This window comes from Mytilus edulis, chromosome 13 (assembly GCF_963676685.1).
Source record: "Mytilus edulis chromosome 13, xbMytEdul2.2, whole genome shotgun sequence".
Lineage (NCBI taxonomy): Eukaryota > Metazoa > Mollusca > Bivalvia > Mytilida > Mytilidae > Mytilus > Mytilus edulis.
In genome coordinates this window covers 34,568,054-34,574,053 of record NC_092356.1, presented here as the reverse complement: position 1 = coordinate 34,574,053, position 6,000 = coordinate 34,568,054, and the positions used below count along the sequence as shown (strand labels likewise).

The 6,000-nt window shown below is 32.3% G+C and overlaps 1 protein-coding gene across 5 annotated transcripts in view; it reads left to right on the top strand.

Moving 5' to 3' along the window:
- Nucleotides 1–2,905: 2,905 nt before the first annotated feature.
- The window catches only part of LOC139501405 (uncharacterized), a 41,137-nt gene continuing 38,042 nt past the window's right edge, over nucleotides 2,906–6,000 (top strand). For 2 of the 5 annotated variants that reach the window (XR_011658551.1, XM_071290455.1), the window contains exon 1: nucleotides 2,973–3,118. The gene's annotated coding sequence lies outside the window, so the exon portion shown is untranslated. Of the gene's footprint in view, nucleotides 3,119–6,000 lie in introns of all 5 variants that reach the window. The other 3 variants (XM_071290456.1, XM_071290458.1, XM_071290457.1) reach the window with 3 other exon arrangements.

The window sequence follows — 6,000 nt, the reverse complement described above, 5'->3', positions numbered from 1 at the left end:
GGCATCAGCAAACTTAAAGTAGTGATAAGAAAACAGATTAGAAATTGATCATAAACCATATAAATATAAACAACTTCAATATTTGTACTCATTTATATCCGATTTGAAACTTTAAAAGATTCTTGTTTATCGAATGCACTTTTTGATGTTGTCGAAAACGTTGCATTACAAATCATTAATTCAACGTGATAAGTTAGCTACAGAGACAGGACACATCTCACTGTAACTAAATACAGACGATGCGAATTACTATTCAGCATGCATTTCAATGTTAGATTTATACTTTAAATGTACTATGTATAAACAGCAGCTCCCATTTCCTACGATTAGTACTATTGCAATAATTTCTTATTACGTTTAGTTGACATTTTTTATAGGCGTAACATCGCTATAACGTTTGTGGCATCAATTTTCCAAATATATATAAGGTCTCTACATTTCTAGTACATAAGTTATTCACTTCAAACAAAGAAATGATTAGTCCGACTTAAACAAACCTCATTTCTGTATCAACAAATAATAAGCTGTTTACCTGGTTTGATCTTGTAAAGTACAATAATTTTATTCATTGTGTATGTATTAAAGTACATAGTACCTATGATGCTACATATAATTAGTTATTTTGAAAACACAGTTTTGAATCTTAAAGAGGGTGCATATATCAGTATACATAGTTATCAAAGGTACCAGGATTATAATTTTGTACGCCAGACGCGCGTTTCGTCTACATAAGACTCATCAGTGACGCTCATATCAAAATATTTATAAATCCAAACAAGTACAAAGTTGAAGAGCATTAAGGATCCAAAATTCCAAAAAGTTGTGCCAAATACGGCTAAGGTAATCTATGCCTGGAATAAGAAAATCCTTAGTTTTTTCAAAAATTTAAAGTTTGGGAAACAGGAAATTTATGAAAATGACCACATTATTGATATTCATGTCAACACCGAAGTGTTGACTACTGGGCTGGTGATACCCTCGGGGACGAAACGTCCACCAGCAGTGGCATCGACCCAGTGGTGTAAATAGTTATCAAAGGTACCAGGATTATAATTTTGTACGCCAGACGCGCGTTTCGTCTACATAAGACTCATCAGTGACGCTCATATCAAAATATTTATAAATCCAAACAAGTACAAAGTTGAAGAGCATTGAGGATCCAAAATTCCAAAAAGTTGTGCCAAATACGGCTAAGGTAATCTATGCCTGGAATAAGAAAATCCTTAGTTTTTTCAAAAATTTAAAGTTTGGGAAACAGGAAATTTATGAAAATGACCACATTATTGATATTCATGTCAACACCGAAGTGTTGACTACTGGGCTGGTGATACCCTCGGGGACGAAACGTCCACCAGCAGTGGCATCGACCCAGTGGTGTAAATAGTTATCAAAGGTACCAGGATTATAATTTTGTACGCCAGACGCGCGTTTCGTCTACATAAGACTCATCAGTGACGCTCATATCAAAATATTTATAAATCCAAACAAGTACAAAGTTGAAGAGCATTGAGGATCCAAAATTCCAAAAAGTTGTGCCAAATACGGCTACGGTAATCTATGCCTGGAATAAGAAAATCCTTAGTTTTTTTCAAAAATTTAAAGTTTGGGAAACAGGAAATTTATGAAAATGACCACATTATTGATATTCATGTCAACACCGAAGTGTTGACTACTGGGCTGGTGATACCCTCGGGGACGAAACGTCCACCAGCAGTGGCATCGACCCAGTGGTGTAAATAGTTATCAAAGGTACCAGGATTATAATTTTGTACGCCAGACGCGCGTTTCGTCTACATAAGACTCATCAGTGACGCTCATATCAAAATATTTATAAATCCAAACAAGTACAAAGTTGAAGAGCATTGAGGATCCAAAATTCCAAAAAGTTGTGCCAAATACATAATTTACAAAAACCTTAATTTAAACTCTACGTTGATAGATTTATAAATCATTTGGGTTCCATTATATATATCAGGCAAAGTTGACTTAGGGTGATTTGTTTCCTAAAAATAACTTACGGTTCCTTTTAAGTGTTATATTCAGGTTAATGTTTGCGTTAAAGCGTACTAGATGGAGGTAAGCTAGATAAGCGTTAAAACACGGATTTTTAAAAACAAATTTCTTGAATATCTCAGTGGAGTAAACACTATTGATTGGCTGTTACTCTCTGTGAGTTCTTAGAGCTCACCACATATTCCCGTATTTATACATCTCATAAATTAAAATGTTCAAATTTTAGCGTTCCTGATGTTGATAAATAAAAACAAATGTTCTGAAGTGAACAATGTATAAGAAGTAAAACAACAAGTATACCTAACTCCACGAACAAAAATAAAAACAGAAGTCCCCTAACAATTGCCAAAGTCAAAATCTAAACATGCTAAAACCCATCTAAAGAATGTGTTTTTGTTTTCCTTTGTTATTAAAACCTGTATCTCACCTTCAAGAGGCCATTACTTGAGTATATTACTTCTGCTACTGCTGCCGCTCTGTAATTAGAAAACATTTGGTTTATGCATACAAAGTGTTGATTTATGCTTCAGAAATACCAATGTTTTACCCGCGTTTCTTAAAATCTCATAGTATTCAGCTCCCAACTTGAGATCTAGAGTATTGATAAATTTGATTAAAAGTTTCATTCTAAGCAAAGTAAATGTTATTGCCTTAATTTTCGAAAACCCCAAAGTGTTTAGCTCCAAAATTAAGGGTATAGATATACTTGATATTGTAATTATTATTGTATGCTTGTAGACAATCATCTTATTTGTCCTTAGTTGAGCGTCTGTGTACCATACGTTATTTTTCCCAACAGGGAAATTGAAAGTAAATTGTTCTTGATAAATTAAAAATGTTATAAACAAAATTGCGATGACACTTGAATAAGTACAATAACATGTTTAACTACCTGTATACGAAACCGGACACACTTTTGTTGGTGATGTGTTGAGCTAAAAATAAAACATAGAAGAAACACTATACTGTTGAAGTTAGATTTGAGAAATACATAACGTGATCATGTCTTTACCAGGTAAAAATGTAATGTCTTTAATTCATTTCGCCCGAAGAGTGTTCACTAAAACAACACATTATTATAACAGCCTTTGGGAAGCTACTGAAGGTAAGGTTATTAAAAAATTATGAAATCGAACTATGAAATAAGCTGAGTAAATATTGCTACCATTTTCTGTCCGCAGGGTTATGTGTACGATGAAGTGCTCAGTCAAGTATAAAAAAACATATAATTAATAACTATTACTAAGCTTGCAAAAGGAACCGCTTCGGACGCATGAAATTTATAAGGTATTGTTTTCATCTATCAGTTCCATGGGGTATTATAAATTCAGTTGTCAGTGTTTTTTGGAACTGAAACGATTTATACCATGGTTATCTTATACATCAAGAAATTATTTAAAAACCAACGCTGCAATTCTGTAAGGCAAATTTACCTTTGAAGGATTTTGCCATTATTATAGTTAATCTTTTTTCATAAAGCTCATCATAAAAGTTTGTCAGATCTGATACAATCCTGGCATTTAAATATTCGGATGTGATCATTCCTTATGTTCCTGATGAAATTAAATCAAGAAAGGCTCTTTGAAAGAATAAAATGTATTAAAAGTTTTTTTTTTAACAAAGCTATTATTAATAATTTTGATAAACGAAACATGTAAATTATTTATTATGAAGATAACAAATACAATGATTGATGAGAAAAACTCGTAGCATGTGTATCTCCCTTTTCCTCATGAATTTCACGTAGAAGCTTATGACTGTCAGTTTTAAAGAATAAAGATTTAACATTTTACCCATTACAGTCATTGAGAATGGAAGAATCTTGATTTCGTATTGCAATTTGAACACAAGAAGATATAAATAAAGCGAAAATGTGTGTAGAGTATGTCAGAAAAAAATACTAATAAATAATACTACAAGATATTTAAAAACGAATTGTGAAATGACATGATCACATGTCTATTTACGACAAAAAGAAGGAAATCGGATACTTGTATTTAGCAAGTATGTATATGTAGTTTAAATATAACACAAAAGAGAAAAGATTACGAGGAATGTGTAATGATATAATTCTGAGAATATGATTAAATACATGTAGGTCAACACGATTGAATCATTTCCACGAAACGCATAGAAACAAAACAAATAACAAAATGGATTGACAAGCTGGAAAGAAAAATATTATTTTATTTACAAACAAAATGAAAATATTTATATAGCCTTCTCACAGCTACTCACTCAGCTAAGAATCTTTTTAACATCCAACTATGTATGAAGATATCGTCGCTGGGTTTCGAAAATGGTGTAAATTACAATTTTTTCAAGAAAATATCTCACAAACAGGCTTTGAAAAATGTAAACAAAATGCATGCTTCCAAAATGTCGTATGCAAAATTTGGAAGAAGGGAAATATAAATGGCGAGCTAATTATCATTCTGCTATTTTGACCGTATATACATGATAAGGATCTGCCGCCTTTTTTGTTATTATTAGCAAAACATTTGTAGTATTCGTTTTTGTTTGATGAAATACAAAAGCAACTTAAAAAGACATAAGAAATAAATAGAAGAAAAAAAGGACTCAATCGGGGCTAACTCAATGTCCTTCTTGTATCTTTCGCCACTATTTCAAAGATGAGTTCACATACAAATAATTACGATCAAATAAGAAATAGCGAAATGAAAAACAAACCCAATAAAATAAACAACTTCAGATTAAACAAAAATATCAGATACTCACATGTTGATTGTATGTAATTTTACCACAGTTTGAAAATATCGAGATCTTGTTGTTATACATTGGTATGAGGTCGATATAAAATAAGTACGATTCACACATATATTAAATGACACCAATTACCCTGGCCTGATGTGCAAATAATCCTTCTATAGTGATGTTTGATGCAATACTATATGAATACAAAGATCCTTAACACATGTTAAGAGATAATGTATCTGGGAGGTACCAACAATTTAGAATGACAAATTTGATTCACACAATAACCTGCATTTGTATCCCAGTTTTCGATAGAAGGAAAATACCAAATACGCCAGTCAAAAATCAAGTGTCTTTGCTACGGCAAAACAAAATGACCAAAAGACAAGTAACAATCTAAAAAAACTATCTGAGCAACACAAACCAAATCAAGAACTGGAATTTATTTTAGGTGCTCCAGTAGAGAAAGCAAATCTGATTCCACATGAGGCACCCAACGAGTTCCTCACATATACACACACACGATGATTACTCTACCTCTGTAGGTAACAGAACAGGATTGTTGTCTAAACGAATGGGACAAATCCATTGTCATCAGTGAAATAGATATTATATTACGGTCAATTAACTCGTGATTACGTCCATAATGTTCGAAGGAGTGACTTCAACTTTACCACTTGCTACTCTTAGTTCGATATATTCCTTGTTATTAGAAACCCCATAGAAAAGAACTAATGAAAAATAAAATGCAGGCTCTGGATTTCTGCATCAATCGAACGAAAAAAAACATGTACAGGCTCTTGACGCATAGGGATTAGTTAAAAAAAGGAAAGTGTGTGATAAGAAAGCAAAAACAATACTAGTATATTTTGACGTAAACATTTGTTCTTAACCGACCTTCATTGTCCATTAACAGATGTCAGACGAAATATGAGACCGAATTTTACTATACATGGTGTAACATATATTTTAAGTTCAATGAGATTAATGCGTTCAACATAACCACCAAACATGATCATTATCGTGGAACGTGCAGTTATAAGACACTGTAATGCAATTAACTCCACTCTTCAATAAATGGTCCTGCGTATGTCACTCATGAATAAACGTACTAATCGACAAGAGAAACAATGTAGATGTCTCTGTGAATGCATTATGATAATTAAAATATGTCATTCGAATGTAACTACTTTCCAAATCAAGAAAAAAGCAGCAAGTCAATAATTGCATAAAATAATTTTGTTTGAATCAGAGTGACATTTTATAAATATA